The sequence below is a fragment of the Pygoscelis adeliae genome, unplaced genomic scaffold, assembly GCF_000699105.1.
Source record: "Pygoscelis adeliae isolate BGI_AS28 unplaced genomic scaffold, ASM69910v1 Scaffold26, whole genome shotgun sequence".
Lineage (NCBI taxonomy): Eukaryota > Metazoa > Chordata > Aves > Sphenisciformes > Spheniscidae > Pygoscelis > Pygoscelis adeliae.
Window position 1 is genome coordinate 999 of NW_008825104.1, and position 13,240 is coordinate 14,238.

The window sequence follows — 13,240 nt, forward strand, 5'->3', positions numbered from 1 at the left end:
GAATAGGCAAGTTCAGGCGCACAATTACGTTGTTGTTGTCAAGCTGATTCACAGGACAGGGTGGGGGAGGTTGGTGGGCTGCTGCCCCACAGTTCCACTGCCACCGTCCTCTGTTGGCAGGGAAATGGGACCACGTTGGTGCAAGCTTCGTTTCCCATGGAAGACTGTCAGAAATGCTTGGGAGAAAAGCATCTGCTCAGCTGTCTGCAAGAGGACGGCTGTAACCTTAGAATCATACCGTGACTGAGGTTGGCAGGGAAATCTGCAGGTCATCTGGTCCAACGCCCCTGCTTCAGCAGGGCCGCCTACAGCCGGTTGCCCAAGACTCTGTCCAGACGGCTTTTGCTTATCTCCAAGGTAGGAGACTCTTCTACCTCTCTGGGCAACCTGTGCCAGGCCTCAGTCACCCCCATGGTAAAAAAGTGTTTCCTGATGTTCAGAGGGTACCTGCTGTGTTTAAGTCTGCACCCATTGCCTCTGGTCCTGTCACTGAGCACCACTGAGAAGACCCTGGCTGTGTCTTTGTTGCACCCCCACTTTGGGTATTTTTATATATGGATGAGATCCCCCTTTGCCTTTTGCCCCCTAGGCTGAACTGTCGCAGCTGTCTCAGCCTTTCCTCGTATGAGAGGATGCTCCAGGCCCTTCAGCATCGTACTGGCCCTTTGCTGGCATATGTCCATGTCTCTCTTGTACTGGGGAGTCCAGAACTGGACACAGCACTCCAGGAGTGGCCTCACCAGAGCTGAGGAGAGGGCAAGGATGACCTCCCTTGACCTGCTGGCAGCACTCCTCCTATCACAGTGCAGGATACCATTTGCCGCCGTTGATGCAAGGGCACATTGCTGGCTTATGTTCAACCTCGTGTTCACCAAGACCCTAAGGTCCTTTTCAGCAAAGCTGCTTTCCAGGGTGGTGGTCCTCAGCATGTACTGGTGCATAGGGCTGTTCCTCCCCAGGTGCAGGACTTTGCACTTGCCCTTGTTGAACTTCATGATGTTGAGTGTGTGTGTGGGGGGGGTGTGTGTGCATGCACACACATGCCAATTAGAAAAGAAATCGTTCCTGTACTGTTCCTGAGATTGAATATTTCTAGGAGCTAATGAGGAATTTCTGTCTTCTACATCTTGTCCTGAATGCTTATATTGGAAATGCAGGTGCATGAAGTACTCTGAGCAGGTAACCTCTTGCATTGCTCGTTTGTTCTTTTTCTCAGTTTGTTGGCGTGTTGGTGAGGGAGAGTGTCCTGAGTATAACTGAGTAAAGACCAGTTGCTTATAACTTGGGGATAAAAGAGTATCTGGGTATTCTCCCTCCCCAGCAAGGGCTCAATCACGTAAGTGTTTACATTGTTTCTTGATTTGGTACTTCTGTTTATCCACTGAATTGTGTTTTACAGTTACAATTATCGGTCACCTCTATGGGCCAACTAACATGAAAAGTCAGCTAACGTGTCTCAGTCATATGTGGTGTATGAGAATAAAACCTAAGTAATCACAATGAAAGGCTGGAGAGCAGCTTACCTTTGTTCATACTTTGTAGAACTGTAGTTGTACTATGCGTGAAATGACTGGCGCTCTTTGCTGCTGAACAAGCGCAATATCTCATGAGTCTCTCAGCTGAGCTTCAGGGGATGTCTGTGCCATGAGTTCATGTTCTGATGAATGAAATACAGTATGTGGCTTTGATTTATGGATTTAATTTATGGAACTTTTAAATTTCTTTGTATTCAATGTGAGATCAGTGCATGGATGTTTAGGACTTTATGTTGAAAGTACAGTCATTCTGACAGTCTTAAAATCTCTAGCTACAGTAAGTTGTTCAAAGCTGGAGTGCTTGCTAAAAAACCAAACTGAAACCTGAGATGTATTTGCAATTTTGAAAAGGCTATTGAAAAAATCAGTTGCCTCTAGCAATAAAACTTCTCCTCTTTCTGTAAGACTAAAATAGAACCCATGTTGATTTCAGTACAAAACTTCAGTACTGTGACATAATTTTGAACTTTTTTTCTTTTTCTGATTTTAATCCTCTTTTCAAATATTGCTGTCCAGGTCAAGAGATCTGAGATTATTACAATCAACTATTATTATTCTTAATGAAGATGAAATCTATGCTTCAAGTATATCTGTACTACCTAGATGACAGCCCATTTTTCTATAATAATCATATGGTTCTCAGAATTTTTTTCCTTGAACTGCTGATGCTTCATTATCTACATATATTTTCCTGCTCTTCATGAATTGTCTCTACAGGCAGTGAAGAATGACTAGAACTTGCAATACTGTACAGAAACTCTTCATTCTTTGTGATAGGTATCACCTTCCGTAAATAAATTACAGCTTCTTTGAAAGGAGTTGTAACAGAAAGGAAAAGCCTGTCATTATATCACACGAACTCTGTTAAGGGAGGTTAACGCTGAGAAGGTTGATAGTTCAGAAAACAAGCACCTAACACATACTTTACTATTGGTGTAGATTTGAAAGACAAGAAAATAAGGCAGTATGTTTTATACATAGTTTTGGTGCAGGTAGTAAATGATGCTAGCTGTAAAGCACGTTAAATGAACATTTGAGAATTTGGGGAAAGTTTTATGTAGCAGTCTGTCAAAATGTTTAAAGTCATTAACATGTAAAGGAGGAATACTGTAAATACAGTTTTTGAGATTTTTGTACCAAAAAAAGTTGTATAATAGTGCAAATTGCTTAAACTACAGTCATGTGCATCCCCACATGTATACTGACCCTTGCTGTGTGATCCTCAGAGGAACACCTGAGTAATATGGCCCCACATATTTTTACTTGCAGTAACAAACTCTAGGGAAGTGCAAAGGAAGGACATCTTTGTCAGCAGAAAATTCAGAAAGATGTATGAAAATGCATATCTTTTTTAAAAAAAATGGACCACAGTTGGTCTTAACTAGGATATACTCAAGGTAAGTCATCTACCCAAAGTTTAAGTTTAAAAGTCAGTTTCCCCAAAATGTAAGTGGATGATCCCGGAGAATCCATGTAATTCCCAGTCTGAAATACTAAATTATCTTGATTTTCCTCAGTTCTGTAATAAACTTATGAAACATGCCTTCTGAAAGGGACTTAGCTGTATAGCTTTGAAAGTTCCTGGAAAAATTGCATTCTTACTAAGGATATGAAAAAGATATCAAAAGGATAGGGATCGGAGGTATAGTCTTCATGTAGCTGACAGTCACAAATTATTCCTGATATTCTGTGCATTGTTATAGGTTGAAATAATAAGGTGTAATTTAAAAGATTTTGGGGCTATATATGTATATATCTTGTAAATTGATACATAAGCCTTCATCAGCATCTCATTCAGAGCTGTTATTACAGGCTGTGCTATACCTCTGGGATGATACAAAAAGAGTAAGTCATACCCACCAGAATTCCTCCTGCAGTTCTGGTTCATACTTCTTAAAGCTCCTGAATCAGAGCAGTCTAATTCCACCCAAGGCATTAATGGAGAGAGCGTCATAACTGTTGTTCTAAAAAACTGTCTCTGGGAAGATGTAAAATGCTTTGAAATGAGGTAAAGCCCTTCTCTCTCTACAAGTACATGAGCTTGTCTTGACACTATACTTCTGTATCATTTTTATAACAAAGCACAAGAACGAGAGAGATACAAAGTGCTGTGACTTACCACAGGCTCTGACATTCTCTGCAAAGAAAGTTGTTATTGCGGTCTGGATTTAGGGAGCCAGTACTGGTGGTGGTGAGAAATTGACATCCAACCAGCTAGGAAAATAGCACTGGCCTGTAAAGAGGCAGCTTCAGTTGTTTAGACAGCATTCTGGGCTTCAGAGCAGGATTGCTTAATAGAGGGGAACAGACGCCTGTCAACACTAGTGACTTTGGCAGCAGATTCTCCTTATACTTTGGTTCGTGGTCTACCAATACTGCAGATATTTGGCAGGCCAGGGTGTCTGGAAATGTTAGAAAAGTGCAGTAAATCTGTACATGTGGACATGTCAGCTCTGTACTACTTGCAAAGCTCAATTATACACAAGAAATTCAATATAGTGTAACCAGAATGTCTGTCCTACAGGTAGACTGCCCTCCATATAAATGCAAATACAAATGCACATCACGTACTTCTCAACGTAGAAAGTAGAAAATGTCAGGTTTTAAACTACTTGTATACCTGTGCAAGCCATGCCTAAACAATAATACTAGGTGCAGCTCTGTAGTATATTTAGGCAGAGGTTACTATATACAAGTTACTCCTCGCATCTAGGATATTTATTGAACCAGGTTCTTCACATGGGCTCGTGGCTGCCATAGAACAACATTCTTCAGCTGATTCAAGTCTGGCTGCCACAGACCCTTCGTTGTGTCTGCACTATCAGCAGCAGAGAGTACTGGTTCAGGGAGCTGCTGTAGCTGAATACTTCCTTTTTTTGGAGAGTTAGTTTTCAGCTGAATCAGCTCCCTGAACAAGCTTCCCATGAACTGCTGGTGCAAGAAAGGCATTAGAGATGTTGATGGGGTTAGGGAGAAGGATGTGACTTAGTGGTATAAACCGCTGTGGAACAATACCTCAGTCTGAAGAACTGGGATCAAAGCAATTGAAACGTTACTTTACACGTGCCTGCAAGTACCTTCCCTGAAGTTCAGTGTGCTTTGTGGTTTTCCTGTGTAGACATAACTTCAGGCTATGTTTCACAATATGAAGTGTTGGATGGCAACGCTAGTTAAAGGTATTCCTGCCCCTCCGCCATGGTCTCTTGCCCTCCCTGTGTCTTGCTGGCACAGCTATTTCTACAGCCACGTTACAAACTCAGTCACGGAACTGATCTGCTCTAAAGTGAAGAAGGAGCATGAACAAGTCAACCTTGTATTCACGCTGATCTTTTCATAGTGTGAAGCCATGTCCTAAGGGTAACTCCTGCCACTGTGGTTCTCACGTTTTCCTTTCCTCTTGACTTATCCTTTGCTGAGGGTATAGCTAAAGCATATAGTTAGACAAATGCTGATGCCCAAGACAGTGATCCTATTCTTCGTCCAATGTGCTGCTCCCATTCTTCTCTTCTGTTGGTTCTGATGCTTATTTTTCCCCCTTCCTTTTAATTTTTTTTTCTTTGAGTTAGCTTTTTGTGCCTTCATAAGATGAACTCATCAGCAGAGCAGGTGAGTACCACAGTTGGTACCACCTCTTTCATGAGCTATTTGACTAGGGCAGCCGGTCTCATCAGGCATACTTGCTTCCCGTTTTCACTAGCTACAGCTGAAACATCACTGTTAACCCTGAAAAAAAATTAATCCCAAGCTCCTTTTTTTTTCTTCTGTATTTTCTTAATTTTGAAGTCTTATTTTCTAAATTTTGAAGACATTTTAAAAGCCAAAGAGTTCCCAGGTTGGAAATCATTGCTTTACTTTGCCTGAGGGATAGGGAGTGGGTGGTTAAGGAAACCTATGGTTGATCTCCTTCCTTCGGGAACCAGGTGGAGAAGGGAGTGTCTTCCTTGTTCTCTGCATGTGTGGAATCTAAGTGATACAGTGGCTACTCAAAATTACAGGCTGTCAAGCAAAGTAGCAATGAAGAATATTTTATTGTAATTTTTACTTCCTTTCTTATTAGAGGTTAGACTGGGGTGGATTAAAATAAATGATCCGAATAAGATTCATTTTTTTTCTGAAACATGACCAGATAGCATTGACCCTCCCTCTTGTTTACATGCAGTACATTTGGAGGCAGAGGAGAGAAATTAAAATACAATCTGCAAGATAAGTCATTGTGGAGTTGGGTGTTTCCTCATTTTACCAACTGTTGGACAATGTCAGATGTTTTAAGTGGATTGGATGGCACGCGTCGCACTGCAGCTCAAATACAAGAGTACAGCTTAGGAAACAAGCCTCTATTAAATAAATACTGCAGCGTCAGAGCGTCTGACAGCACCGGGCGCCCGCACGGAGCAACAGCCCCTTCGGACGTGGGTGTGGGGACGTCTAGTGACCGAAAGTGTTACTGCGGGTCTTGAACTGCCACTTTATTCTGACCGCCTTAAGGGTAGCTGTCTTTCTTACCAGTAAGAAAGCGTAAGCAAGTAGTGTGTGAAGTCTGTAGAGGCGTTCCGTGGTTTCGGCTGAATCGTTAAGGATTCCTACTAAAAAAGATCAGAGTTAAGAGTCACTGCTTTTTTAGTATTATTTCACCTGTGATAGCTTCATTTTATGCATGCAACCTATGTTCAAGTGCTGAAAGACCCATGGTTAGCTTTAGCTCTGATTGTTCCTGCTTATCCAGGTTAGGGTGACAGGCAGCATTTGCCATTCATGTAGTTTTATTCATTTTCAATACCTTCCATACTAAATGTAATATTAGGTGAATTATACTGTTACATAATTATGCTTTGATGAACGTGGATACTTCGCAAAGATTGGACACATGCCAGAGGAAACAGCATAAATTTGGAATTCCAACACCAGTATTTTGTGGTTTTTTTCCATTACTGGTAGTCTATTGGGATTGTGGAAACATGTTATGTCATGATAATGATGCGAAGGATGCTTCTTACATACATGCAAACTCTTACTTTTCAGTTCATATGCACCCCTGAAGTTAAGTATCTTACTACTCAAGAAAGTTCTCTACTGCTAGTAGACCTGACCACAGTATGTTTTTTTGGAAAGCATGTTGGATCTAAGTGTGACAACTCCTTATTTTCCTGAATTTCAACATAGAATCATAGAATCATAGAATGGTTTGGGTCAGAAGGGACCTTCGAGGACGATCGTAGTCCAACCCCCCTGCCATGGGCAGGGACATCTTCCACTAGATCAGGTTGATCAAAACCCTGTCCAACCTGATGTTGTACACTTCCAGGATGGGGCATCCACAACTTCTCTGGACAACCTGTTCCAGTGTCTCACCACCCTCATCGTAAAAAATTTCTTCCCTGTGTCCAATCTAAACCTACCCTCTTTCAGTTTAAAACTGTTGCCCCTTGTCCTGTCGCTACAGGCCCTGGTTAGAAGTCTCCCTCCGTCTTTCTGATAAGCTCCCTTTATATACTGAAAGGCCACAATAAGGTCTCCCCGCAGCCTTCTCTTCTCCAGCCTGAATGACTCCAACTCAGCCTTTCCTCACAGGAGAAGTGTTCATCCCTCTGGTCATTTTTGTGGCCCTCCTGTGGACTGGCTGCAACAGGTCCATGTCTTTATTGTGCTGGGGACCCCTGACCTGGATTCAATACTCCAGGTGGGGAGTAGAGCAGAGTAGAGGGGGACAATCACGTCCCTTGACCTGCTGGCCGTGCTACTTTTTATGCAGCCCAGGATATGGTTGGCTTTCTGGGCTGCAAGTGCAAATTGCTGGCTCATGTCCGATTTTTCATGTACCAGTGTCCCCAAGTTGTTCTCCGCTCAATCCATTCATCCCCCAGTCTGTACTGATACTGGGGATTTCCCCAACCCTGGTGCAAAGGCAGAAAATCAAAACCAGAAAAATTATATATCCAAATCAAAAGAACACATCTGTGCTGAAACAAAGCATGAGAAATTTTCTTAAAGGAAGCAGGCTGAGAAATTTGTGAAAAATGAGGATCAAAAAAATGACAACTCGAATACAGCTGTAGGTCACGTACGCAATGCCCAAGATTTCTGAGATTTGGGCAAAAATGTGTAGAGCTATTCATGTACAGATGAACACATCTACATTTTTAGAAAAAGAATTTTTTGTCATCTTTTTGAGGAATCAAAGGAATGTAGCTTTCTGTGTATGAGAAATGTGTTACCAGTTGCAGCCCTGATCTAGGATATGACAGAAAAGAGAGTGGGTCTTGCACAGCTGAAATTCTGTTCTGGGATACACTGAGCAGAACTAAAGGAAAACTGTGAGTGGGAGGAAGGTAAAGAACATACATATCTCATCATATCTCCTCCCACCTAATAAATCTATGTCCAAACTTCTCTGCATAAAAATTCTTAAAACATTCTCAATAAACCCGTGGTTTGTTTTCCTGCTTGCAAAATATTAAATTCAGCCAAATCTCTGCACAGTTCCTTTGGGTTTCAGAATTTGGAGGGTATTTTGGAATTCCAGAGCAAACAGTGCCAAATTCATGATAATATCTAAAAGAAAAGAAGTCTGACACTTGCTGTTCCCTATTTTCAGGGAACAATTTTGTCTCCTTTAATTTCCTTCATTCGCAGGCCTTTTAGACATAATTACAGGATACTAGTTGTCCTGGTTTCGGCAGGGATAGAGTCAATTTCCTTCCTAGTAGCTGGTACAATGCTGTGTTTTGGATTTGGGATGAGAACAATGTTGATAACACACCCATGTTTTAGTTGTTGCTAGGTAATGCTTACACTAGTCAAGGACTTTCCAGCTTCCCATGCTCTACCGACTGAGAAGGCTGGAGGTGCCCAAGAAGCTGGGAGGGGGCACAGCCAGGACAGCTGACCCAAACTGGCCAAAGGGACATTCCATACCATGTGACGTCATGCTCAGTACATAAACTGGGGAAAGCTGGCCGGGGGGGCCGCTGCTTGGGGACTGGCTGGGCATTGGTCGGTGGGTGTTGAGCAATTGCACTGTGCATCACTTGCATTGTGTATTATTATTATTATTATTACATTATTATTATTGCTATTATTATTTTATTTCAATTATTAAACTGTTTTTATCTCAACCCACGAGTTTTTCTCACTTGTGCTCTTCCAATTCTCTCCCCCATCCCACCGGGGGGGGGGTGTGGGGGGGGAGGAGTGAGCAAGCGGCTGTGTGGTACTCAGTTGCCGACTGAGGTTAAACTACAACACTAGTTAAATAACAGTTTGCTATGAGGTTGTGGATATGGGATGTGATAAAGAATGGACGCTCCCACTGAAATCAAGAAGGTCTTCTTCCGTGAAGACAGCTGCGTAAAATGCTTCCATGTGCTGCTACTGGAGCTATGGAAGTTTTCCACTGCATTGTCTGAACTCCATATCAGTGAACCCTTTGATTTTCACAGAAGATGTCTAGTCCAATACATCTAGTTCAAATGAACTCTCTGCTCTGGTTCATTTCTCTTCCTTTGGGTACTCCCCGGCTCTCCCATACACATATTTTTAATTCTGTCTGTCTCATCCTTCTGCTGTAACTTCCGATGACTTGCTATCATCTGTTAACAATTTGCAAGCATCATCTGTTTCATGTCAAGGCATGTGAAAACAAAATTGGGAAAACAGTCTTCCTCAAAACTGACTCACTGTATCGGCAGCTGGAATGTCTTCATGTAACTGAGGTAAGATACTTCTGAAAACAATCACTGGCAGATAGACTGAAAACCTCTAATCGGCTGGTATAATGTAAGTATACCCATAATGAAAGTTACATCTGTCATAAAAGTATCTAATGACATAGAAGAGGGATTTCCTTCCCCTGGGAATGCTGGTAGCTTGTTGTCCTAGGCATTCAAGGATTTCTGGAGTCAGGACAAAGATTTTTATTGACTGCCCAGAGGTGCCACAGGGAGGCTGAATGGCAGGTTGTAGATGTATAAATGTCATTACAATTTAATCTCATAATGTAAAGCTATTACTGGTTTGCCTTTAATACTTAGGAAAGATGTTTATTTTCATGGAAGTAATGGTTGGAGAACATGACAGTCTCCAGATATTTTAATCACTTGTTGAGATAAATAATACAGAAAAGATCATTACAAAAATTGCTGAGAGCTCTGCTTTCTGCTAATGCATGAGGCCTCCAAACGTCCAAAAAGATAATGCTGTTTTCTAAATTTCTGTTGGTTCACATATCTCCCAAGTGTTTTCACACAGGCTCAGAAACATAGCTATGTAACCTCTGTTTTACTTTAACTTACTATCTTTTCCTATTAGCTGTATTTTGGAGGATGTCTAAACAATCTGTGATGAGTGTTTTTTACAGGATTAAAGCAGGACTCCTTCATTACAGACTATAAATACATCTCAAAAGAAAGACTGGGAAGACAGAAATGTTTTGCAAATGACTAAAATACTGTATTTGATCATTATCAACTTGTAATGGTGTAGCCCTGTAATAAAGTATTGCCATTGCTCTTAACAGGCCATAAGCCTTGTACTGAGTTTCGAAGGCCTCAGGACTGAAGCTTGTCAGACTTGCTCTGTCTGAACATTTTTTGGTTTGCTTGCAGCATTGCTTTCCTTCATTTAACTGTGTCAGCAGTTTCTCCAGTTGATGAGTTTTCTATGGCTAACTTATTTTTCTTTTTTATCTTTGCATGGTACGATGATGGTTTTAAATAGGCAATAGTAACAAGCAGTTGCGCTGTGTAGAATGATATTTGTGACTCTAATACGATGAGGTAATGTAGAGAAATGCAGGTCTGGTACAATACCAGAGCCTTGAGAAGCAGAGACTTGGGGTACAGCGTACGTAGGCTGATAAGAGGTGGAGCACAGGGTTGGCACTGGAGACCTCACAGCTACAAGCAATTCACCAGTAGTCAGTTAGAGAAATGCAGACCTGGAGCTGGACACAACTGTCTTTAGGGGTAGCAAGAAAGACAAAGAGACTACCTAATAATATATGTAGAAGGCACTGTATATAGTAAACTCAGATGTAAAGTGGAGCTGCAGACTAGTGAAGAAAAAGCAAGATGTAAGTGTGTTAGCAAGCATACAAAAATAACTCCAAGTGGACCCTAGAGGGAGGAGGAAGAAACCGTCAACATGAACACTGTATTCTTCCTGGTGGAGGACTCCAGATGCAAATGACTCACTGTAACACCCGCCCCCTCACCTGAATGAGACCACTGACCTTGGGGTCTAAGGAAGGACGGGAGAAGAGTGAACTCAACACCAGGAGAATGGTAGAAACTAAGAAGCATGTGTGGAACAATTTTAACTGTATTATTATTATTATTGAAACTTTTCAGCAGAGACATATCCTTTCTCGTTCTGCAGCAATGACATCTGGATTGATAGTAATTCTTGAATGAGGCTGTTAAGATTTCAATTATGCTAACAATAAATTTTTTACTTTCTAAATAAGGTGTGTTTCATCTTTGTTGGTGGCCAGTCACAAGCAAGGTTCCCCAGGGCTCAGTTTCGGGGCGGTCTTGTTCAATATCTTTATCAATGATCTGGATGAGGTGATTGAGTGCACCCTCAGTAAGTTTGGAGACGACACCAAGTTGGGCGGGAGTGTGGATCTGCTCGAGGGTAGGAAGGCTCTGCAGAGGGACCTGGACAGGCTGGATCGATGGGCCGAGGCCAACTGTATGAGGTTCAACAAGGCCAAGTGCCGGGTCCTGCACTTGAGTCACAACAACCCCATGCAGCGCTACAGGCTTGGGGAAGAGTGGCTGGAAAGCTGCCTGGCGGAAAAGGACCTGGGGGTGTTGGTCAACAGCCGGCTGAACATGAGCCGGCAGTGTGCCCAGGCGGCCAAGAAGGCCAACGGCATCCTGGCCTGTATCAGAAATAGTGTGGCCAGCAGGAGTAGGGGAGTGATCGTGCCCCTGTACTCGGCACTGGTGAGGCCGCACCTCGAATACTGTGTTCAGTTTTGGGCCCCTCACTACAAGAAGGATGTTGAGATGTTGGAGCGTGTCCAGAGAAGGGCAACGAGGCTGGTGAGGGGTCTGGAGAACAAGTCTTATGAGGAGCGTCTGAGGGAACTGGGGTTGTTTAGCCTGGAGAAAAGGAGGCTGAGGGGAGACCTCATCACGCTCTACAACTACCTGAAAGGAGGTTGTAGCGAGGTGGGTGTTGGTCTCTTCTCCCAAGTAACTGGCGATAGGACGAGAGGAAACGGCCTCAAGTTGCGCCAGGGGAGGTTTAGACTGGATATTAGGGGAAATTTCTTTTCTGAAAGGGTGGTTAAACATTGGAAGAGGCTGCCCAGGGGAGTGGTTGAGTCACCATCCCTGGAAGTATTTAAAAGGCGGGTAGATGAGGCGCTTAGGGACATGGTTTAGTGGGCATGGTGGTGTTGGGTTGACGGTTGGACTCGATGATCTTAGAGGTCTTTTCCAACCTTAATGATTCTATGATTCTATGATTCTATTCTAAGGTTTTGAGTGTAACAAGCTTGGTGTTCAGACAGTAAGTTTCTGTCTCAAGAACATACATTTCCTAAGAAATTTAGAGGTTTGGGACAACCCTTGTTATGGATAAGTGTTAATTTGCCGTACTCAGCATCTGGGAGCAATAATGCATTGGACTGTTTAATACAGGTAGGAATGACACCACAAAAGTGATACTGTTATATCACTCTTTGCAAAGCATAAAACTTTATTTAAATCTAAATAAAGAATCACAGCTGTACATGTTTGGTTTCTAAAAAGTCATGCATTTGCTACTTTGACTATAAGGCGAACAATTAAAGCTAACAACATTTCACACTACATATTTCAACCTATATCTAATTAAAAAAGAAAATTTTGCCCCTCAAATGTTTTTGATGGTATACATTTTTGAGGGTGAATTTGCAACTATATTGTGTATGTATGCTAGCCCTCATTGGATAAGTACTTGATGCCTTTTTTTTTTAACGTCATTAATGAGGTATCTTGTTTAAAAAATATAACATCACAACCTAATTCAGGTTGGGATCCAGATCTCTAGTCCAACCTGTGGCCCAAAGCAGGGTCAGACTGGGTTGCTCAGAGCTTTATCCAGTTGGGTCTTAAAAACCTCGAAGGGCTGAGACTACTACTACTTTGGCTCCACTGCCTGACTCCATGGGTCTTGCCACACACCTTGGTAAAGAGCCTGGCCCTGCCTTCTCAGCAACCTCCCCATAGGTGTTAGAAGGCTGCTATTAGGTACCCCTGAACTCTTCTCCTCTCCAGGCTGAACAAGCATGGTTCCCTCAGCCTCTGGCAGTGCCTCTTCTCCAGCCCCTGACCACCTTGGTCACTTCCTGCTAAACCTGCTCCAACTAATCAATGTCTGCCTTGTACTGGAGGGCCCAAAACTGGCCGCAGTATCCAGATGTGGTCTACGGAGTGCCTAATGAAGGGGGATAATTGTTTCCCCTGAGGTAGTGGCTACCCTCCTGTTAGTATAGCCCAGGATGTTACTGGATGCCTTTGCTGCCAGGGCATGCGCTGGGTTGTGCTCAGCTTGCTGTCCATCAGTGCCTCCCAGACTTTTTTTCAGCAGAGCTGCTACCTCGCTGGTCACTCCCCAGCCTGTATTGCTGCAAGAAGCTAGCGCGTCCTCGGTGCAGGACTTCGCACCTGCCTTTGTTGAATTTTGTCAGGTGCCTGCTTGGCCCATTTCCCCACCTG